We start from the raw sequence: 25,632 nt of genomic DNA, 5'->3' as shown, positions 1-25,632 counted from the left end.
CGGTTTCTGGACGCCAATCCTTTGTGTCCATTTCAGATCTGACGTGTATGTAATAGTTACTATTATAATCAGTCTTGATTACAAATGGTTCAAATGGCTCTGAGCACTATGCGATTAATTTAGATCTTAGAACTAATTAAACCTAACTAACCTAAGGACATCACACACATCCATGCCCGAGGCAGGATTCGAGCCTGCGTACGTAGCGGTCATTCGGCTCCAGACTGTAGCGCCTAGAACCGCACGGCCGCTCCGACCGGCGGTCTTGATTACAAATTTATTTATTTTGGTAACCGGTTTCGACCTCGCCTGTAGTCTTCTTCAGACCAAAATGCTGTATGAGCAGGAGCCTCCTCCTGGTGGTAAATCACTGATCGTGATTTTCCACCAGAAGGAGGCTCCTGCTCATACAGCATTTTGGTCTGAAGATGGCCATAGGTGTGGTCGAAACCGGTTGGTTGGTGGTTGGTGTGGTCTTCAGCCCAGAGATTGGTTTGTTGCAGCTCTCCATGCTACTCTATCCTGTGCAAGCTTCTTCATCTCTCAGTACCAACTGCAACCTACATCCTTCTGAATCTGCTTAGTGTATTCATCTCTTGGTCTCCCTCTACGATTTTTACCCTCTACACTGCTCCCCAATACTAAATTGGTGATCCATTGATGCCTCAGAACGCTTCCTACCAACCGATCCCTTCTTCTAGTCAAGTTGTGCCACAAACTCCTCTTCTCCCCAATTCTATTCAATACCTCCTCATTAGTTATTTGATCTACCCATCTAATCTTCAGCATTCTTCTGTAGCACCACATTTCGAAAGCTTCTATTCTCTTCTTGTCTAAACTATTTATCGTCCATGTTTCACTTCCATACATGGCTACACTCCATACAAATACTTTCAGAAACGACTTCCTCACACTTAAATCTATACTCGATGTTAACAAATTTCTCTTCTTCAGAAACGATTTCCTTGCCATTGCCAGTCTACATTTTATATCTTCTCTACTTCGACCATCATCAGTTATTTTACTCCCCAAATAGCAAAACTCCTTTACTACTTTAAGTGTCTCATTTCCTAATCTAATTCCCTCAGCATCACCCGACTTAATTCGACTACATTCCATTATCCTCGCTTTGCTTCTTTTTTTTTTAATGTTCATCTTATATCCTCCTTTCAAGACACTGTCCATTCCGTTGAGCTGCTCTTCCAGGTCCTTTGCTGCCTCTGACAGAATTACAATGTCATCGGCGAACTTCAAAGTTTTTATTTCTTCTCCATGGATTTTAATACCTACTCCGAACTTTTCTTTTGTTTCCTTTACTGCTTGCTCAATATACAGATTGAATAGCATCGGGGAGAGGCTAGAACCCTGTCTCACTCCCTTCCCAACCACTGCTTCCCTATCATGTCCCTCGACTCTTATAACTGCCATCTGCTTTCTGTACAAATTGTAAATAGCCTTTCGCTCCCTGTATTTTACCCCTGCCACCTTCAGAACTTGAAAGAGAGTATTTCAGTCGACATTGTCAAAAGCTTTCTCTAAGTCTACAAATGCTAGAAATGTAGGTTTGCCTTTCCTTAATCTATCTTCTAAGATAAATCGGAGGGTCAGAATTACTTCACGTGTTCCAACATTTCTACGGAATTCAAACTGATCTTCGCCGAAGTCGATTCTACAAGTTTTCCCATTCGTCTGTAAAGAATTCGAGTTAGTATTTTGCAGCCGTGACTTATTAAACTGATAGTTCGGTAATTTTCAGACCTGTAAACACTTGCTTTCTTTGGGATTAGAATTATTATATTCTTCGTCCGCAGCTCGTAGTCTCGCGGTAGCGTTCTCGCTTCCCGAGCACGGAGTCCCGGGGCTAGAAAGAGACTGAAAATCTTGTAAAGGTGGTGCAGGGGAGGTTGTGCAGAGAAATAACTGCTAAGAAAAAAAACGATACGTTGAGCCTTTTCCGAGTTACTTAGCACTGAAGTTAGCCAATCAGGGCGTCGCGCGCGCCAGTTAAAGCAGCCTGCCAGAGGCGAAGTCGCCATACATGCCCATCGATTGGTTTCCTCAAGCTGAACGTACGTAGCTATTGCTCACCTAACTTAAATGGATTACTTCCGTAAAAGGCACATATTAAATGGTAACGGCCATTTCAACAAGTCGTAACTCACGGATCTACGGATGTCTGCGCATTACCGCATTTTAGCGCGTGTAACTGCTTAAAATGCGCGCAATGACCTAATTGGCTAACTTCGATGATAAACAACTAGGAAACGGCACAACGTATCAGTTTTTTTACAATTATTTCCCAGCACAACTTCCCCTGAAACAAGCTTACAAGCTTTCCAAACTGTTTCTGGTCACCCTACTCACCCCATATAGGGCAAATCACCTAAAACTTGCGACGTAAATACTGCAGAAACGGGAATTGCTATTGATTTGTAGTCTTCATAAAATGGATTAATAGTTAGAGGCTCGTATTATTAGGCAATAAACAGACTATTATAATAATTTGAAAGTGTATTGTATGTGCAAACATAAACTTTTTTAAATGGAACAATGACTACTGACAGTAACAAAGTAAAAGTAAGGTCAATTAGAATGTCAGTGGTGTTTGTTGCAGGATTATAGTGCGACACTTTTACGAAATACCACATTTTGAAGAGTTTCCACATCGACACTTGTTTCTGCCATTCAACCCATAGTTACTAGGTACGATGTGCTTGCAGTGTACTTGTGTGTTCCTTCAGTGCATTGCGACTTGCTAGTCTGTTAATGTGTGACAGTCCAAGCAGTGAATCACGATGGGATTTACCAATGCAGAAAGAGCCGATGTGCTGATGGTGTATGGAGAGTGTAGGAAGAATGTACGGTCTATGCGGCAAGATATCTCAATAGACGTCAATCATCTCGGCAATTATTTATCAGACACTTCAATAGGTTAAGTGAAAATGTTAGAGTAACTCGTAGACGAAGTAACAGAAGGAAACAAGTGAAGACAGAAGATCCGGAAATTAGTGTTCTTGCTGCTGTTGCAGCTGATCCGCACGTTAGTTCCCGCGCAACAAAACGAGGAAATGGCATGAATCAGGCAAGTGTCCTACCCACTCTCGATCGACAAAGGTTCCATCCCTATCACATCTCCCTCCATCAAGAGCTCCATGGCAAAGATTATGAGAATCTTGTTAACTTCTGTACGTGGGCATTAAGACAGGATACTCGAGACGTATCTTGTTTAGCAATGAAGCCACATTTACCAACCATGGTCAGGTAAATCGCCAAAATATGCATTTCTGGTCTGTTGATAATCCTCGTTGGCTTCATCAGATGCAACGTCAGCGACCATGTAGTGCGAACGTGTGGTGTGGGATAGTGAACCATCAGTTCACAGACCCGTTATTCTAAGAGGGAACACTGAACGCGTACAAATACGACAGCCTCCTAACAGACCATCTTCCCCGGATACTATAAGACGTTCCTCTGCAGACTAGGAGGAACCTGGGGTACTAACATGATGGGTGTCTAGTGACAGTGCACAAAGTACTACAATATGTCTTCACGAATTGCTTTCATATCATTTAATTGGACGTAGAGGAGCTATACCGTGACTGACCCGCTCCGCAGATTTGACGCATGTAGACATTTTTCTGTGGGGAAAAGCTGAAAGACATATCAGCTACACCCGGTGATACACAACGACGTCTTATTGCAGCCTGCTCGCACATCTTCGTTGAAATGCTAACACGTGTGAAGCAGTCGTTCCACACCAGACTGGAAGCGTATGCTGCGTTGCCGATGGTCAATATGAATACAGTTTGTGATGGTTGTCTCGTTACAGGTCACAATCCACATGACTAATGTATGCTCTTGTGCTATTGTTTAGTGTGCTACCACAGGTATCGTACAATTGTCGGTGTTGGAACTTTTCGCCGGCCGGAGTGACCGTGTGGTTCTAGGCGCTACATTCTGGAACCGAGCGACCGCTACGGTCGCAGGTTCGAATCCTGCCTCGGGCATGGATGTGTGTGATGTCCTTAGGTTAGTTAGGTTTAATTAGTTCTAAGTTCTAGGCGACTGATGACCTCAGAAGTTGAGTCGCATAGTGCTCAGAGCCATTTGGAACCTTTCTTTTTTTTTTGGAACTGAATCCTGCAAAAGAGACACCACTGACATTTAATCGTATTTTTAGTTTGCTAATGTAAATAGACATTGTTTCATTTAAAAAGTGTATGTTTGCATAGACAATACGCTTTCTATTATTGCAGTCGGTTTATTGGTTAAGAATACGAGCCCCTTGACTACCCACCCATTCTGTGGCGGCGGAATGAAAGCTCGTTTCTTAATTTGATCGTCACTTCAAGTTTTCGATGACCTGCAACAGGAGGAAGGCCCGTCAAGAATAATACAAGAAAAATACAGCCCTTCTTGACGGATCAGCCTCCCGTTGCAGGGCATCGAAAACTTGAAGTGAGAATCAAAATATGAGCTTTCATTCCGCTGCCAGTGTCTACAGAGAGAAAAAAGAGAAGGACAAGATTGACAGAAAGATGGGGGCATCGACAGAGAGATAGGGCCGATGGAGATGGGACAGAGTGAGTTGGGAGGATGAGATGCGTGCAGTATCAAAAAACTGAAGTTAGAATCAAATTAACATACAAGCTTTTCATTCCGCTGCCAATGCTGTTCAGAAATAGAATCGAAAGTAACATTTTATTTCTTATGAAACTGACTTTGCAGTATGCAATGTTACCGAAGGAAAATGTCTTTATGGACTGTATACTAGAGTGCATGGTCGTCACCGTGAAACAGAAGTAGTGCAATACCAATATCTGTAATTTTTTGCGCTAGCGACTACCTTCCTGTCTCGTAGCTGCACGATCACAACTTCAAAATATTGACAAGTCGTCTTGGAATCATTAAACCACAGTAAAAAGAACTATTTGCATGCAAACACTTCTCGCCTGATTGAAATGTTCGTCAAAACTCCTCCCGAGCGAAATGGCGCTGTGGTAGGACACTGGATCCTTATTGGAAAGTTTGCAGTTGGTTGGCTATACACTTCTATGTTGAAACTCCATTGAAGCGCCAAAGAAACTGCTATAGGCATACGTAATCAAATACAGAGATATGTAAACGGGTAGAGGTCAGATCGGTTAATGCTGCTACAATGGCAGGTAATCCAGATTTAAGTGAGTTTGAACGTGGTATTATAGTCGGCGCTCGAGTGATGAGACACAGCATTTCCGAGGTAGCGATGAAGTGGGAATTTTCCTGTACAATCATTTCACGAGTGTACCGTCAATATCAGGAAGCCGGTAAAACATATCTCCGACATCGCAGCGGCCGGAAAAAGATCCTGCAAGAATTGGACCAACGACATCTGAAGACAGTCGTTCGAAGTAACAGAAGCGCAACCGTTCCACAAATTGCTGCAGATTTCAATGCTGCGCCATCAAAAAGTGTCAGCGTGCGAACCATTCGACCAAACATGATCCATATGGGCTTTCGGAGCCGAAGATTCACTCGTGTACCCTCGATGACTGCACGACACAAAGGTTTACGCCTCGCCTGAGCCCGTCAACACCGACGTTGGACTGTTGATGACTGGAAACATATTGCCTGGTCGGACGAGTCTCGTTTCAAATTGTATCGAGGGGATGGACGTGTAAGGGTATGGAGACAACCTCATGAATCCATGGACCTTGCGTGTCAGCAGCGGACTGTTCAAGCTGGCGGAGTTTCTGCAATGGTGTGGGGCGTGTGCAGTTGGAGTGATACGAGACACCTGATACGTCTAGATACGACTCTGACAGGTGACACGTACGTAAGCGTGCTGTGTGATTACCTGCATCCATTGATGTGCATCGTGCATTCCGACGGGCTTGGGAAATTCCAGCAGGACAATGCGACACCCCACATGTCCAGAATTCCTACGGAGTGGCTCCAGGAATACTCTTCTGAGTTTAAACACTTCCGCTGGCCACCAAACTCCCCAGATATGAACACTATTGAGCATATCTGGGATGCCTTGCAACGCGCTGTTCAGAAGAGATCTCCACTCCCTCGTACTCTTACGGATTTATGACAGCCCTGCAGGATTCATAGTGTCAATTCCCTGCAGCACTACCTCAGACATTAGGCGAGTCCATGCAACGTCGTGCTGCGGCAATTCTGCGTGCTCGCAGGGATCCTACACGATATTAGGCAGGTGTACCAGTTTCTTTGGCTCTTCAGTGTAGTACATGGTTGCTGAGTAACAGTCATGTTTAAAACTAAGTTTTCCCTGATTGCCTGAAATCACTTAAAGTGAAGTCTGTGATGGTTTCTTTGAAAGGCCGCTGTCTATTTCTTTCTCCAATATTTCCCAATCTGAAAGACGAAGTAATTCACGCAGAAACCACAAATAATTCGTCTTTTGCCTGCACAGGACGGTAATTCTCCGTACCTAACGACGCCGTCGTCGATAGGTCGTTATGTGGCAATCTTTCTTTCTTCCTTCAGCTCTCCAGTCAGTGTGATCATGAGGGCTATTCGCACTGAACAGCCGTGGGGCATGTTGAAAAGCTTCAAGCATTGGTTTCAATTACCGATTCCATTCCTTCACCACTCGTGACAAAGGTGGCTCGGTCGTCGATTACGATTTTTTGGCTGGGGGTCAGTGTACGGGTTTGCCAAGGCCTGGGCAGCAGCGTCCGGCAAGGCTGGTAGGGTGGAACGGTGCCAGGGAACAAACAGGTAGTAGGTCTGGCTCGCGACTGCGGCTCGTTAAGCTGGACCTGGTCGCGTGGCGGGCGTCCACTTTGCATTGCTAATGGCACGCCCGCCTGCCTCGGCAAGCGGCCCGGCCGGTCCTGGCGTGTGTTACTGTGGAAGTGCAACTGCTGCGTTGCTCTGCGCGCCCGTGCGTGCAATTACGTCTCCCCCGTAAACCTTGGCACGCGGTCTGTTTGATCACACTCCATTACCGTCCTGAGCTGCAGGCAAAGGACGAACAGTTGTGGTCTCTGCTTGGTTTCTTTCGCCTGTTCTTTTTCGGACTAGTCTTTTTTCTTTCCCTCCCTAAGGAAGACAGTGGGTTGATGACAGAGAGCTTGTTTTTCTTTCGCCTTACATTAGAGGGACATACCTTCACAATCTCACTTGGAATTTTGCACAGTACATGTGAGTACTATTTTTCCAATTTGTCTTTCTTTGCTTTCTTATACGAGAGGCGTAATGTTCGTGGTTAGTTCTGTTTGCAGTTTAATTTCATCGTATTCTTCGTTTGTTTTCTTTGTGTATTGGGTTGCTGTACAAGGGGTGGAGAGAATACGGAAACACCAAAAACACAAGACGTTACCATGTCTAACACGCTATAGGAAAACCGCTGGCATTCGGAACAGCTACCAGTCGTCTCGGAATAGACAAGTATAGGTCCTTTTTGGTTTTCAATACATTTTATACCATTCTACATGCAAGATAGTGGCAAACTTGGGCAACGATCATTAGGATAGTCTACCTTCAAAATAGTGGCAAATTCGGGTACCGATGACGCCGGTGGATAGCTATCACGCACCCTTCTCTCCCAAGTACACCAAGCTACTCAATAATACTGAGATCTGATGACTGTGGTGGCCAGGCGAGATGCGACAGTTCATCTACGTGCTCACAAAGCCAGCCCCGGACGATGTGAGCTGTGTGAACAGGGACCCTGTCGTCTTGGAACGCAGTATCGTCACTGGGAAACATCTATTGTACCGTGGGATGCACCTGATCAACCAAATTGGTCACGTGATTCTTGGCAGTAATGGACTTCGCTGAGTAACCTCGGGGCCCATGGAATACCACGATATGGCTGCCAACTCACCACCGAAACTTCGCCATGTTTCACACCTGGCAGCAAGCAGTCTGCATCGTAGCCCCGGCACGGCGTGCGCCAGACGGAATCTCGGCATGTTGGAAACAGTGTGAAACAAGACTCATCCAACCACATGATATTCTTCCATTGCTCCACTGTGTAGGCTTTATGGCTTCGGCACAACGTTCCCCGGCTATGGACATCTGCATCACTGATATTTGGAATTCCAGCTGGCCCTGCAATTCCCTGTTCATGAGGCTCCCTTTATGTTGGGGCGTTTTCGAGTTCAACATTCAATTGTGCAGTGGCTTTTGCGGCTGTGGTTCTTTTATTTTTCGTCACAATCGTCTTCCATGAACGTCTGTCACGATCACTAAACATACACTTTCGTCCACGTTGTTACTTAGCGGATGGTGTTTTTCCGCTTTCTCTGCATGCGGTATAAGTCCGCACTGACAACTACACGAAACGCTTTTCTGACTAGACTGACACTTGTAACGTATTGAGGACATTTTCGTTCGTGGTCAAATGCAACAGCGCCACATGCTGGCTTGGCTAGGATCTGCATTTAGGTTCAAACATGCATCTCTCGCAGTGTTTCAGTATTTTTGTACAACCCTTTTATGTGACTCTCTGTATGTGGCGGATGATTGCACTGAAATTGAAAAAAAAAAAAACTTCCGTCGCGTGCCGTCCCCAGTGAAAACACTGAAAAAATTAAACGCAAATATTAAAAAGATTTAATATGGACGACAGCTTTTATCTCGATCCGAAATATTATATTGAGTGCGATACTGGCCGCACACGCGGCATAAATTTTTCTCATTTGTATTATTATTATGTAAAATGTTAATTTTAATATTTGAGTGCAAAGTTACTAATTATGCAAAATTTAATGTGAAGAAGAACAGCGTTCAGTTGTTCTTCTACTATCTATTTTTTTCCCCTCTTGTCTGATGTGGTAGAGGTCGGACATGTTTGTTAATTGCTGACGAATGTAAGCTCATTTGTGATATTAATTCAAAAATATAATGGATTAAAGTTATTGTTCACCCTCATTTGTAGAGTGTGTGCCCTGTATCACATCCGTTTCCTTTTAAAATCAGTATTCTGAGTAATTTTTAGCTCAACAGTTGCAGCCGCCGCTGCAGCAACAGACGCCATTACGTGGCATTTTTAACTCACGAATGTAGCGGAAGCAAAGAGACCGCCCGCTCAAAACATAAAAAATATTTTTTCCACAGCCGCCTGACGCAGCGGAAGAAAACATGGTTTTTAAGATTTTTATTTTCAGTTACTCGCCCAGTCCAGGGCCACGACTCGAACTTCAATTTTTTGTTAAAGGCGGTAAGAACAATTCTTTAGTCGTGTGTGGGCAGTTGCAAATTATAACAAAGAACTCATGCTTGTTAAAAATATTAGCCGAGGCAAGTACACAAATATTATTTCAGTTTTCAGTCTAAATGCAATGTGTTTCTGGACTGGCTCATATTAAAGTAACCTTAACGTGAAAAAAAAAGTTGCTTTTCTCATCTTAATCTTTATTAATCAGCCAGTTACTAAAAGCATACACTCAAAAGTATAAATAAAATCTCAAAAATAATTTCAATTCAGTTCAAAATCAAATCCAAATCACAATCATCTCTCGCCCCCACACATTTTATTTTACCGCGAGAGTCGTCAGTTTATTGGTCCTTAGCCCGTTGAGACCAATTTTATTAACAAATTTGATGAGCCGATGTTTTGATGATTTTATGCTGTCTATTTCGTCTGTTGCGTTGTTTGGCATTGCGTGCATGATATTTTTACTGTTCTTAGGTTTTTACTGTTCTTAGAACTCTTCTTTCTCTGCTAAATAATCTTTTTGTTTGGTATTGGTTAGCCAATTAGACAGGCATTGCGTAATCGAAAAGTAGTCTAATGAAGGTCTTGTACATACGAATTAATGTTTGAAGTGACGTTTACGCGCCTTCTAATTAGTTTTATGAGTCCTAGTCATCAACTTGACTTTGTTATGATGTTGTCTTCGTGAGGATTCCATGATAATGTAGTATCCATAATCCGTCTGAGATAATTAGTTTTCGTTTTTGGTACTATTTCTTGTCTCATAATTTTAATTTTACGTCTTTTGGTGTCTGATTTTTGTTATAATTTTTTGTGTTTTAAGATAACTTTATTGGGCTTTAAGTTTTACGGGCGACAGACTGAATCACTTTTATAGCTTACTGATGTTCTGCGTGCTGTCTAGTTTCGAGAGACTGATATACAGTGTCATTTGTGTACAATTCTAAGCCTTCCTTCAAGCGAGTTGAGCGAGGTATATCGACAGTGTATATACTATACAGTAATGGAGAAAAGATGGCTCTCTGTGGTACTCCAGCTTCCGAGCAAGGTGGCGCAGGCGTTATCATACCGGAATCGCATTCGGGACGATGGCAGTTCAAATGACCTTTCGGTCATCCACACGTGGAATCTCTACAAAGTCCTGAAATGGCATTAGACAAATACTGGGTTGATTCCTCCGAAAATGACAGGGCCTATTTTATCCGCTATCCTTCCCTCCAACCGAACTTGCGCGTCTTCTTTATTGACCTCGTCATCGATTGCCTTTAAAACATAATCTCCCTTCATTTCTTGCGTGACGCGTTGCAAGCTGCCCTGTCGGCAGCCTGTGTGTCCGACGTATCAAGTATATCAGTGTAACGTGTCGCCAAGGGAGGTGTTGCAAAGATAGCATTTTGGAGGACATCTATTAAACCCTCGTCCAGCCATCAAAATTTCGGTTTTCCACTGTTTCTCTACGGCTCTTAAGACGAAAGCCAGAATAGTTCCTTTGAACAAGTCATTTCCTCCCTCCCCCTTCCCAAAGCGAACTATTTCTCTAATAACCTCGTCGTCAACCAGATGTTAAATTATTCTCCTCCTTTGGTGACGTATAGGTGGCTGCGGCGAGTTCGTGTGATGGTAATGACGCCACTGGGTGGATGAGGATGATGAGAGAGAAGGGACTGGGTGAAATCCGGATAGCCCGTTCTTCCCAAAACAGTAAACCCCTCCACCAGCAATCCTTTAAAGAATCAGAACGGTATACCTCCCGAACACTTTCTCGTACACTGCTATAATATTGCACTATGTTCACCGGTATATGTGGATGCTGTTTGCAAAATGTGTTGGAAACAGAGTTAGTAGTAAAGAAGTAATAAAAAAAACGTGATGCCTTATGCTTCAGTTTTTACTGCGCAACCGTCGAAAATATCGTTAAGTGATAAAGTTTTTTTCCTTTCATTATTTTGTTCTGGTGAGAAAAAGTTTCGAACAGGTTTGAAATTATGTGTAAAGTTTATTGAAAGTCGCTACGTGTTCTCATACTCAAATACCAGATAAATATAGTCTGAGTAACAGAATAAAGTTTTACTCTGCAGCGGAGTGTACAGCGATATGAAACTTCCTGGCAGATTAAAGCTGTGTGCCGAACCGGGACAAGAACTTTGGATATACGGTAGCAAGTATGGATATAGCTTTGCCTTCAGTTCTGTGCATCATGTAGCAGCAGAGTGGGGGTAGCAAGTTTAGGCGGCCTGCGCAACTCGGTGGAACCACATGCGTTAAAATGAACGTGTAAATGGTCACTAATTGTAAGAGGACAAATTTTGCTTTGCCAGTGCGTTTCCTTTCCGCTTCGAAGGTGCCGTAATAGTCTCGTGGCTACGCACGAGGTGGGGCAAATAAATGTGGCCCGGAGAAAAGAGGTCCAGGATGCAAAGAAACACAGTAGAGGAAAGGAAAAACAGTACTAAGATAACTACAGCACATGTTGAAAGTGACCACCACTCATCTCTTGGCACTTCCGGACCTTGGTCAGCAAGTAGCTGAAGGCGGGTCGAAGCTGGATTGCTGGAATTGCTGAAGTCTCATCCGAAATGTGCCGCTGCAAGTCTTGAAGACTAGGACGGATGCGATACGGCTTGGATTTGAGGATTCCCCACGCAAATCAATCGCACACCGACAGATCAAGTGACTTGGATGGCCACCTAGGGCAGCGTCCAGGCTGACCTCTGCTAACAACTCTGTCAGGTCTGAAGATTATGTAAATGAGCTCCAATTTTCAGCCGGCTGCATGGGCACTTGCTCCATCCTGTTGGAGGTAACTGACGGGGTGTAGTTATGCTTACATTCACGTCCAGTGGTATCCACCCGTGAGGGCCACTTTTATTTGCCCCGTTTTGTACGAACGTCATGTAGCTGCCAGGGTGAATTTTTGGAGAGAAACTAAGAATATTATTGCAAATAGCCAACAGTTTATACTATGAGTCGTGTATTCAAACATTAAACGATGATTCAGTACTGGCAAACGGGTCAATATGCAATTCTAGTGAAAACCTTAGCACTGATTAATCTTTTACCTGTTGTAACTCCTCCTGTGTATTCAGTACGCAACATTTTGGAAGGAAACGTCTTAATCCCTCTGTTACAGCCGCTGTACCCTCCACACTGAGATTAGGAAGAACTTACTTCAAATCTTGCAAATAATGCGATTAGCGATTCTCTTTATAAGGCCTAAAAATAGCGTTATACCCCTGCGAACTTATTTCAAATCTCGGAAATAATACAGTTAACGACGCCTTTTCTGTGGCCTAAAAACAGAGTTCCATCCCTGCGTTGAGTCAGTCAGTCTTGTTTGAAAAGTAAACGTGGTTATAACTGAATGACAAATGCTTTGACGGTTACTAAGAATACCGTAAAACCAAACAGCACGTATACAAGAGAAGAGTCTTCATTACCATTCATGGGCGAATTGACAGTTGACAGTCATAGATGACAAATATCGCGATATCGCTGAGCAGCGGACAAAAAGAAAATTTCTTGTCGTTTTCTAGTACTAACTTGACATTCATTTGAATGATCATTTCACAAGGCGACCGCTCCTACTCGTCATCACCGATTTCGTTCAAATTTATAGTATATGCAGGGCTTGACCGGAACTTCAAACGGTCATGCATTCAAAAAAAGTGTTTCTGGCACGAGTTGGGAGAGGCATGAGTAATTTATATTAGCCTAGTTTCCAGGCAGTCGTTGGCGAAGCGCAAGGAGTACAGAACAGTAATCAAATGGTCGTGGGGTCGAATGCCTATGTGAAAACTTTTTTCCTTATGTTTACGTCAGGTAAAGAATTTGATGAAATAGCTTCAAAAAAGCTCTTATCTTGTCAAGAGAGAAAAGGAAAGAGCATTCTGTGAAGACTGCATCGAAATACATTCCACTGTCATTACCAGCTAACCTAGCCAGTATTTGACAAAATAATGTGTTACGGGCAGTTTGCTGTCAAACTGTGTGATGAGTGAGAACCGTTTATGAATGTAAATCAGGTTTGTGTTTGTTACCCCATCACGTGTAAATCATCAACTGTATCTAATTTTATATAGGAATTTCTCGAGCGCACCTTGCAATCACTTCCCGGAAATTTATAGGAAATGCCAAATTTTCTTTGCCTTTCTCTACATGCCTTTTCGTAAAATATTAATACCTAAAGTACACTGATGGAAAAAATTGCAACAACAAGGGAAGTTGTGTGACATAAACGAAAGCTGGTAGGCGTGTTTCTGCATCTGAAACATGATGTAAGTAGCGCCACTCTGAGGATGCAAATCATCTTTAAGAACACGATGTGAGCGTTAGTTACCTTAGAGACTTGACGCGGTGAGTTGCTGTTAGTCAAGACTGCCTTTAAGGCAACAAAGACACCATTGACAACACCTCACTCATCTTGAAGAATACCATGTAATAGGGCTACGTGAAGCTAGATGTTCCTTCTGCAAGATTACAGAAAGGCTTGGTAGGTATGTAGCCACTCCCCATGGCTCTGGCGCATCGTACTGCACCTGCAGCAGCAATTTGAGCAGCAGTTGACACCACAGTGACACAACCATTACAAATCGGTTACTTCCCGGACAGCTCCGAGGCAGACGCCCTGTAGCGTGCGTTCCACTGACCCAAATCTCAGCCATTTACGACTTCAGTGGTGTCAAACGAGAGCTCAGTGAAGGGTAGGGTGGAGGTCTATTGTGTTTTCTGATGAAAGCTGGTTCTGCCTCGGTGCCAGTGACGGACGTGTGTTGCTTAGAAGGAGACCAGTTGAGGACACGCTACCAACTTGCCTGCGCGCTAGACACACTGCACGCTGCATCAGGGTGAACAGCTCCCCAGGGGCGTTTTCCAACAGGATAACGCACGCGTACATAGCGCTGTTGTAATCCAACATCCTCTACACAGCGCCGACATGTTGCCTTGGCCTGTTCGATCACCAGATCTATCTCCACTCGACCACATATGGGGCATAATCAGACAACAACTCCAGCGTCATCTACAAACAGCATTCACCATCCCTGTATTGACTGACCAAGTGCAAGAGAGCTCCATCTCACAAACTGACATCCGACACCTGTACAACACAATGCATGCACGTTTGCATCATTCCAATATTTTGGCCGTTACATCGGTTATTACACCACCAGCATTTCATATTTGCAATGTCGCGCTTACATTGACTTGTGATTTTGCAGTGCTAATCACTTAAATATGTTACCTAGACAAATGTACTACCGAAATTTCATTACTCTGCATTAAGTATTTTTTGGCACTGCGATTTTTTTTCCGTCATTGTATATTGTGCTTTATTTCGCTTTATTTGCAGTGTAAGTAAAGTAAAAATTGAAAGTAAAAAAAATAAAAAAATTTCAGATAGGTACGCGAGCCTGCAACCCTCGCATTACTATTCTGTACACTTTCCGCTTAACCAGCACTGCCTAGGAACTACGCTGATACAAATGGCACATAACACGCCAAACCCAAGCCAAAACTGCTGTTTTTTCTAAACGCTTGGCCGCCTGGATCTCCCACGTATGTTACTTCCATTTCTTCCCAAGCCCTGCATACTCGTATACCAAAAATCTGGTTTAAATCGGTGATAGCGAGAAGACGCAGTACCCTTGTCAGTCCAGCAAACTTGCAAGAGCGCTCCATCGGAGCGAGCCCGTTTATATTTCAACGCAAGTAAACAATCAGGACTGGACGACAATATGTTATGTCCGACAACAAATACGATAGCCGTTACTATTTAACATCTCGTATGCGGTGACTGCCAATAAACTAAGTGATCTGTTTGTCAACCGAAAGTCCTTTATGCGTAAAACTCATTTCCAGTAGTGTCTATGTATACGAGGCTGTATGAGTGTGGGGCCTAAGGTTGCGAAAGGCACAGTGAGAGAAGCTATTTAGCGAGCCCGTCCGATGTTTGAACAGAGGGGGAGACGTCTGGTCCCGTTACAGATCCTGAAAGGGCTTCACGACCAAAGTGATTAGTCAGCGAGCAGGTTTACGTTTCACAATATTAGCAATGCGAAGTGTCACCACAGACACGCTAGCGGCAAACCAAGGTAAACTGCAAGCACCAACAACGTGATCTCCTGCAAAAAGAACTAACGTTGATGAATTCTTTATCTTCACTCTTCGATTAGCTACAGTTGGTCCTTGATGTACCTGTTGTCCTCAGCTTTAAGAAGAAAGAAGGAAGGATGACTGGGTTTAACATCCCGTCAACATCGAGGGCATTACAGACGGAGTACGAGCTCGGATTGTGTCAAAGATGGGGAAGGGCAGCAGAGTGGGTTCACAAGAGTATGACCCTTTATCGTTCATCTCCATTTGTAGAATAATTCTGGAACAGTTAAAACATAATGACCTAACTGGTCAAAATCATCTAGTCCAAGGAAACCAGAAGGCATTCCGAACACACTAGTCCTATGATTTCCAACTTTTGTTCATCATTCGCTGTTTACGGTGTTACAGTTGAAGGGTTTCGAGCGATACGCTATTTCTGTATTGCGAATTGAGTACTGTGCGGCCACAGTTATATTAAACTTGCACGATATTCCAACTCTGGATAATGATGCCTGGAAACTAAGCTCGATTGCATCTGTTACTCGCTTAAGCCCATCCAGTTTGAGATGGGCTGTACAGGAACCATCAGCAAGGGAAATTCCCTTAATTTCTACGTTTCTCAATACGCCTGTCTTAATTATTTACGGCATGCTCAAACTCGCTACAAACCACCCGGATCATGGCCTACGCTTCATTCAGAAGATCTGTTTCATTAGCACTTGTATGGGAAGTGAAACGTTGCTTAAAGTGGACGTTTACGAATCCAGGGAAAAAGAAAAGAGACTGCACATGTAACTCAGGGGTATTTGGTGTCTGACTGTTTTTAGGTTGTAAGGTGTGTCCTATAGTTATCCTATAGTATTGCAAGTTTCTAAATGCTCGATAGAAGCACTAAAGGTGAACGAACTGTTTAGTGAAAACATGTTCTTGCGGTCTGCCCGAATTGAGAACAGGAATTGGGGGAGGGGGGAGGCATGGAGGAGGGTCTCCAGTGTAGCATCAAAGTACAACGCATGCACAAATGTTCCGCATGAATGGTGGAAAGTGTGGATGCAAATGGACGTGGACTGAAATACGACTCACTGTCAACAGAGTACACTTGAAAAGTACACAAACGTGAGGTATGAAGTTTTTCTTTTCCTTCAGGCCTTGTATTTAGCCTATCGCATTAATTACTTATATACAGAAATGTGGCAACATTTTTAAAACTGAATTAAAATAATTTCCGCTTGAAAACTACTTCTACTAGAATTTTTGAATAGTTAACAACTGAATAGGTGTGTGTGTGTGTGTGTGTGTGTGTGTGTGTGTGTGTGTGCGCGTGTGTCCAACTAGATTAAAGGTAAATGAAGCGTAATGTAAACTTTATCTGAAACTACCCACATAAGCATGACATATTGTCGGTGAGAAATACAGTATGCAGTATCAGACAACGATTATTATCGGAATGGCGTCCCCAGAGATGTGTAATAGACCCCCGCTCTCGATGTGTCTTGAAAGGCTTCATCATCGTTCGCAGTTGAGTGTGGCCTTTAGGGAAAGGTACATGCACACAATGAGCACGCTTTCAAGTGACTATTCAGTATAGTCAGCAACAGTATTCACACACAGTTCAAAGCTGTGGAAGAACAGGTCAGGTTAACACTATAAAAAGCTAAGCACTTCACTGGTAGACGTCAGTTCTCTGCATATAAGCAATTACAGAAGCGCGAGTGCGTCCCGTCCTATCACATCAAATTGCCCTACAAAAATGTAGGGATTTACCAGATGATATGCTGAAATGTTAATAAATTGGAAGATACCCAATGCACATTTATTGTAACGATTTTCTCGCACTTCTTTCCAAGGCTAAACTGATACGCCATTTGCCACAGTCCAACGAACGGTTCCCGCGCACGCAAGACTCAGCGGTAGTGTTGTACGTCAAACACTCTGTATTTCTTTGCTATAGCTGAAATATAATTTTATATCCCGTATGTAACTTTAGCAAAAACTACGGCGCACGAATGATTACATTACTACGTTCAAGTACACAAAATATGGATTTAAAAGTAACGACTGATATACAAAACAGCTCACTCGGAAAAGGGATTAAATATTACTTTAAGGCTGTAAACCTCTAACGTCTGGATAAAAGTAACCAGTTTGTCATAAGATGGTAGGAACCAGAGACTAAGGAATCTCATCAGGCGTTTTTTGCTGCAATTAAAATATGGGTACAGAGCGAGACTAGATTACGCCCACTGCGCAACAATTCATCATAGATTTGCAGAACACTCGGCCTGCAACCTTAAGCCTAGTAAGCAATAACGGACATATAACACGATTTTTATCTAGGCAAGCAACCAGTACTAGTTGAGCTGTGATAATATTAAGAACGCTACTGGAAACGAGATAAACAAGAAGAACGTGCGTTTCAAGAAAAGTCAGGTCACATTACATCACCTCATTTACATCTTGCGAACTGACAGCAGAAAAAGCAGATACGTTCTAGTTCAATACATAAATTTATCCGATTGTCTTTCTTCCCATGAACATTGTCTTTCTTCTCATGAACCATTCGTAACATGAACGGGAAAGGAGATAATGACAGTGGTGCCAGCAGTGTCCCCGGCCACACGAGGTAAAGTGGCTTTCAGAGCATAGATACAGAATTTCTATATTGTGACGGGCTAATTCAACCCACGAAAAATGTAGGACCTATTCTGTTTTTAAAATAGATAATTAGGTAATTTATGATTAAATTTAGTACTTGTAGATAAAAAAGTGCAGTGACCAGCGAGGGATCAATGTATAACGTTCATCGAGCGCAACGGAACGGGGTACAGGTATCTGTGATACACTTACTGCATTTACTATCAGACGTAGGATTCCGCTAATAGTGATAAGTCATTAATTTATGTGTATTTGAGAATGCAAACACAATCACACGCAACAGCATGCGAAAGATTATTATAAGACAGATTTACGTTTGTTGGATTTTAACAGCGATCTGATAAGTAGTTAAAATGCAAATCAGCCTTGATCGCAAGGATATTAAAATCATCTTCAGACCATGCCTCATCATGTGTTGAGCAGAGACAACGACGGAGCATCGGTTAAGTGTCGGAGGGGGCCACTGGTAACTACTCTGCCGTCGTCTCTGCACACCATGTCATGAGGTATGGTCTGAAAGTGATTTTTGATAAAATCTAAAGCGGTTACCATATGACGTGTAGTTTTTTAGTTTTTAATCCTTGCGATCAAGACTGATTAGTATCTTAATTATATGTATTTGATAGAGTACTGATACCGGAAACTTCATGAATATTAATTATCTTAATTATCGGGCAAACTGTGAAGCAGTAGCGTCCCATAAGAACGGTACTAAAATTCATTGCAGAATACCATTTTTTTCTGAACACCGCGACAGTGAAACACGTTTCTTTTTCGGTACAAAACTCTCTACGTGAAAATAAAATAACATCTACTAGAATAGCCTATTTTGTAGCAATTGTATTCTTGGTACCGCTTTTATCTACACATCAGAGTGTCATTATGCTGTATTTGGATTTAATGCAGCTTGTGCCGGTAAAATTTGTGAAAGAAATTTCTTAGTGGTGTAGCTAGACCGTACAGTTCTCAGATTTACGTTGGAAGTAGTGTCTATACAAGAGTAGGCTGCAGGACAGTATTTTCGTATGTTTCAGATCAACACCAGAGAAGATAGTAAGAAGAGAAGCCGCTAGTATTGGATCAACGAGATCGTCGTTGGCTGAGAGACTCCAAAGGATTGTTCAAGCATCCAACCGGAAACGGTTGTCTTCCTCCGCACTTAATGGCCGTTTTCCACGCAGTGTCTGAGAGTTGAGTCTTAAATGTATCTACTGAACGTGGGTGCCTGTGACGGATGTGTATATAGTGATGTGCCTCCTTTGTGAAAGGAAAAAAAATAAAAATAAAACACCAAGGGGATCGCTATGTTTAACGTCTCAATCCGACAGATGGATCACTATCAACGGAGTCACATAGTTTTGGAATTTAATCGAAGACATTGACACGAAATCTGATGATCAAGAAATTTACGCCACCACCTTTCTCCTCTTGCCAACAAATACTGGCGATTAAAATTTATATATTCCCCAGGATTCGAACGAGTGTCACCGCAAAGGTGTGTATTAGCGACGCGGCTACTGAGGATGCAAAGTATTCTCTCCGCCAAGACCTCGAAGACCCGAAATGACATTGTCTTGAGTGCAAGGAAGAGGAAGTTGCGTCAGTTCGCCACACTTGTTGTAAGGAGTGAAAAGTAACATAATTTCGTAAAGTGTGACTATAAAAATGGTAAATATCCCGATGCAAGACACACAAGATACCACCATCTCGTGGGCGTTCGTGGACATGGAATTTGCACGAGAGTCTACGTTGACATGGAGTCCCAAACCTGGTTTTCCGTACATCGATTTCTGAATTCCGCTTCAGGCTGATCATGTAAGCACTTCATTACAGATTCTGGAAATGCTGTTCTGGCAGCCGGATTTCAGCTTATACCAGCGGTGTTCACGCCATGTTAACACTTTATAGGATTTGAGTCGTCACTGGATTGTCAGGTTGCAGGAAATCACTCATTTCCTTTATTTGCATTGGAGAAGCAAATTTTACGCTTATTAGATGAAAAGACATAAAGGTCCCATACGGCACAAAGTTTTAACCTGCCATAAAGTTTCAAATCTAACTGCTTGCCAAGAACTCTATTTCCTGCTTAGCTAGATAATTTGCAAATTTCCATCCCATTCTCGCTTTTAGTGGCAAGGAATCTCGAACACAGTCAACGACTTGTGAAAAAATATTTGTTAATTCTGTGCACAGGATTCAGAATGTCTCTTTACCTCATTAGCAAGTTTTCTTGCAATTTGAAATCTGCAAAGCCTTGGAATGGAGTAACGTTCCTCCAAAAATCACTTCTTACTTTTGCCAAAAATGTTTCGCACTCATTAATTGGCGAGAATAAGATTTTCAAACATCTTTTCATGAGCTGTTTCCCCTCCTCCTTTCAGAGTTCACTGAGACATAAATAGAAACCTTACACTCTCTCTATAAAAAATGTTAGTCAGTACTGGTAACTACTTATAACTTCAATTAATCGTGGCGACGAAATCGGAGCAGCTGATTTACGGACACCATTCGAGTAAAACAAATGGCGCTCTGAAAATCGATACCTGTTCGGACCAGCGAAATCAATTCAGACCTGACATGTAAACACGACAGTGAGAAACGGTTTATGAAAACCGATTTTTGTCTCCGCAAGTTGCGTCGCATGTAAACGTGATCATTGTAGTCTGTCATGTAGAACGAATTATTTTTAGATACACACTATTAAGATCTTAACATTTTTCCTGGAATTGACATTTGATTTGAATGAAGCTACTTTAGACTTTTTAACTCACGGGTTTACTAGCTCTGAACGTATGTGTAAGCTTCATCGGGTCAAAATTATCTTGGAATGTGGAACTATTAAGCGTAATATTCTGAACATTAATGATGCGCTTCCGTGCAATCTAATTTGGAATCATGAGTCACCAATAGCAGTTTACAGTCTTGTTTCTCTTTTTCGTTTTGTGGAAATTGTCTTATTGAAGATTCTTTTGCCGGATATCAGCTAACGTCAATGCAGCCACCGTTCTGCACTTCTATAGTTTTAAGTTATAGCTTAGCGGACGATAATAAATTTCAGGAACATACTGTGCCAGTATAATAACTCCTTGAAGCACGAAGCTAATAACAGTGCCCATACCTTCTTCCAACGACCTCATGGCAAGTTGCCAGACTGCCAGTTTTGGTAGAGGCTTTAATGTTGATTTCATAGGACGGCTCGTCACTCCCTGACAATTGTACCTTCTCTTGTGTATCTAAAACATACTTTGCAAGAAATTTATTTTAACCAAGCTGCTGTATTACCCTGAATGAAGACAGGAAGACAGTATTTCGATTTTTTTTACTTTTATTAAGCTTTGGAAAGTTGAGGTAGTCTTCCTATTTACACTGAAGTAAAAATGGGTGTACCACGATAAATCATGTGTGGTGAGTGCTGTTGGGCATGCTTTCACGAATATACTCAACACACCGCAGTCACAGATAGGATGCATAGGGGTTTCAATTACCACAATCGACCCGTTACAAAATAGTTCTATGAACACAGCTGACGAAGATCGAGACATTGCCATATAAACCGAATGAGGTATACTGCTAACGAAATGTCGTGAGCAGCAGAGAAAAATGTCAATCCTGCCTGTTTTCTCGTAGCAGCTTAGCAATCGTTACAGAAGCTTGTAACTGCGTTCTACAGTAACGGAGCGTGCCTGTCTCTGTCGAGGACGCAAACACTGCGGGCCACCACCCAGTATGCCTTAGCGGCTAATGACACGCGTGCATGTTTACAAACATGCACGAAATATGTCAGTGACAATGCAATGAAGCACATATGTCAAATTAAGTTGTCTAAGCAGTAACAGAACTAACGGGGTAACTGCAGCGGTCAATACGGTATGTATTATGTTGCTGCGTAAGTTCGTCGCGGTTAATTTAATTTGTTGGTGTGGCAGTTGCTACCAGAATATGTGGTCATTCAGTAATTCAATAAAACATGTATAGTTAGGGCAACGCCTCCTGAAGGGAACTGTAACTTCTGTTAAGTGGTGTTTGGTAACCTTGAGAAGAGTGCTTGTCATTAGCTCGACTAACATTTACGCTATCGTATTTGTTGTCGGACTCGCTCGACGAGAAAGAACAGCGTGCTGTGATCCTTTTTTACTTCTGGAAAGTATCCAACCGTCAGAAATATTATATCTGATGAACAAACAACACAGCAGTGCGAGGTTTTACGCGTGGGTAGAAAAGTTTAAAAGTGGCCGCAAAATCGTAATCGACGGGCACCGCTACGGGCATCCGGTAACAGTATCGACCACGTCATTGCAAACTGATGCCAGAGACAAGGATTCGTGTGACGTTATTCTGAATCTCTTACCCGAAAAATACTTACAGCAGATAGAGAACTAATTCGTGAAGGTAAAGTTTTAGACCTCTTAGCAACAGACCTGAAATTTTCGTATTATTTAAAGCACAGGAGAGTATCAGTTACAGTAACAATGTTATAGGATCAATGACTTCAGGTGTCATAAATACTTTTAAGAAAGACGCGAAAATATTTTTGCTTCGCAAAAGTGAAAGGGTACAAATTTCTGAATATCTGAGTAGTCAATATCAAATACTGAGTGCTCAGAACGACGACGCAGATCACAAATGTAAAGAATTTCAAAAGCCTCGGTGACCAATATACCTTACATTCCGAACAAGGTGTTAAGAGATGGGGAAAACCCACCATGGTTTAAAAGCCTTGTTAGAAAACTTCTACGTAAACGAAGAAGATTTCATCACAGGTTTAAGAGAAGTCGCAACCTACCTGACAAACAAAAGCTGAACGAAGCGAATATGAGATTACAGAGATCAATGAAGGGAGCGTCGAATCACTTTTATTTTGAATTATTGTATCACGATATGTTTCTTCCCTTGCAGCAAAGTAATGGATTAAAAGTGGTAACAACATGTTATCTGGCGCAGGAGGAGCGCAAGCTGTTAGCTGTGCAGTAGCTACAGAATTTGCGCAGAGACGACACCTTACAATAGGTGGCTAAGGACGTTCCCAGACGGGGAGACCAGTGTTAAAAGCAAAAGTATAGTGGGAGACACTGCATTGGAACGAATACCAGGAAACATGTGCGGCCGTCGAGATGATTAAGTCAAGGTGATTTTAATCTATAACGGGCGACACGAGTGTATTCCAGAAAAGAAAGGATGTCAGCATCGGTCGAAATATCATCTGTCTTTATTGCATTGCAGATCTAGATATCAACTGACAGTGCAGCTATCATCAGTGCCTTATAAGTAATCATGTAGTCTTAACGTAATTATAGCGACAAGCATTAGTCCAAATTACATGGAATCAAACATGATGAGCGTCCGTACGTCTTTGGGGAACAGACAAGTAGATGCGACAGTACACTTCGTCGTCAGGCCACGAGTGGCCTACCGGGACCATCCGACCGCCGTGTCATCCTCGGTGGAGGATGCGGATACGAGGGGCGTGGGGTCAGCACACCGCTCTCCCGGTCGTAAGATAGTAGTCTTGACCGAAGCCGGTCGAGTAGCTCCTCAATTGGCATCACGAGGCTGAGTGCATCCCGAAAAATGACAACAGCGCATGGCGGCCTGGATGGTCACCCATCCAAGTGCCGACCACGCCCGGCAGCGCTTAACTTCGGTGATCTCACGGGAACCGGTGTATCCACTGCGGTAAGGCCGTTGCCTAGATGCGACAGTGCACATACTTTTTCAAGACGGTGCTAGATACATGGTAAACGACGATGCAACTGACTAGCTTTTAGTGGTATAAATGCTGTATAGTCTGCCTGTGAAGGTCAGGGGATTGGCATCCTCTGTGATAAAAAACTGAATGAAGTTTTCGTCGATGTTGTTTCCAGAGGTATAATGCGAAATCCTCAAATCAGCGGCTGACGAAATATGACGTAGAAACAGGTAGAGATATAGAACGAAAGAAAATGCGGGATGCACTTGGCCTCGTGATTCCATTTGAGGAGAAACTTGAACGAGAAGTTGCGGCTCCACAGTCTGGAAAGTCGACAAAACGGCCGGGAGGGCGATGTACTGACCAAAAGCCCCTCCAGGTCGCGTCTGCATGACGCATAGGAAGACACGGCGGCCGGTCGGGATGCCTTGGGCCTCCAAGGCGGAGACTAGGAGCTCGTTTCATGTTGTATAGAGGGAGAGTTACTGCCAGTACGTGTGTAGTTCACAAGTTCTACATTCGTTAATCAAGAAATTACGGTCACTTACGCATTATTTCAGATACAACAATCGTAGTTTTCACCGAAGCAGGAAATGGTACAATCTGAGTTTCTAGTGATGTAATTCCAGAGTACCAGAAGTTGGATTAGATAAGAAAAAGCGAATATGAATCGCGAATACGATACCCCAGAACAGAGATGTCATTCTCATGTTACTAAAGGTGACACACTTTGATCCGTCCGATAAGTGCGAGCACAGTGGTTTCCTTGTCGGCAGGACACAACTTCCCGGCGTTTATCGCGGGGTAAAAGCCACGACCAGCCTGTCATTCCGCTTCGTCACTGCGTGTGTCACGTCGCGTAGTGATTTCACGGTGCCTACGAATGGCGCTCTGACGCACTAACAACTCAAATAAATTTCGAGGATGGTTTCCCCTCCATTGAGAAGAAGCTGTGCTGCGGCTGACGTCAATGGCCTGTAGCTGCAATGTTTACATACATACGAGACCGCGCCCAATTCTGCTGCAACGAGTCGTGGAAAAGGCAAAAGGCGAAGCGGCAAGTCACGTTCGAGACAGACACACACATGTGCATGCACGCGCGCACGCACGCACGCACACACACACACACACACACACACACACACACACACACACACAGAGAGAGAGAGAGAGAACGGACAGAGAGAGAGAGAGAGACGTAATGATGACCCAACCACGCGTCTGGCATTGGACTGCGTCATCGCACAAATTAGAAAAGACGCTACGATCCAAGTGACAGCTGATATATCATCAAGACTGCAACGAAAAGACAATGTGAATTGTCATTTTTATCCATGAATGGGTACGAGATGTATTTTTCCGCAAAGCGGAAACAAGGTCCTGCCGCGTTAAGATTCAAAGAGGTGGGATGTTGATATAAGCTGGTTCCAAATTAATGCCACTATCTATTTACAGAAGTATAATTTTGGTAAACATTTTTGGAATACAGTGATCAATAGATTATTATATTTTAACTAAAGTTCAGTCTTGATCACAACACTTATGTCTCGAATCCTGCCTCGGGCATGGATGTGTGTGATGTCCTTAGGTTAGTTAGGTTTAAGTAGTTCTAAGTTCTAGGGGACTGATGACCACAGCAGTTAAGTCCCATAGTGCTCAGAGCCATTTGAACCATTTTGAACACTTATGTCTCAATAACACAGGTGACCGGTTTCGGTTATATTTATATAACCATCTTCAGACCCATGGCTTCCTTGGAGGATGATAGGCGGAGCTCTCCTCAGCTGCTACGAAGTCAACTGATACAAAAATAAATATAAATATAACCGAAACCGGTCACCTATGTTATTGAGACATAAGTGTTGTGATCAAGACTGAACTTTAGTTAAAATATATTTACAGAACGGAAAAACTGACAGAGACCGACCTCGGGTAAAATCACTGTGGATTCCGGAGAAATGTAGGAAAACGCGAGGCTATACTGTCCCTAGCAGATATGAGTTGAGCAGAACGAATAGTATCTTGA

General features: G+C 43.0%; 1 pseudogene; it reads right to left on the bottom strand.

Annotated features, from left to right (window-relative positions):
• Positions 1-23,489: 23,489 nt before the first annotated feature.
• Positions 23,490-23,607, bottom strand: LOC124614204 (annotated as a pseudogene).
• Positions 23,608-25,632: the final 2,025 nt, after the last annotated feature.

Source organism: Schistocerca americana, chromosome 4, assembly GCF_021461395.2.
Source record: "Schistocerca americana isolate TAMUIC-IGC-003095 chromosome 4, iqSchAmer2.1, whole genome shotgun sequence".
Lineage (NCBI taxonomy): Eukaryota > Metazoa > Arthropoda > Insecta > Orthoptera > Acrididae > Schistocerca > Schistocerca americana.
This window is presented reverse-complemented; position numbering and strand designations above follow the sequence as displayed.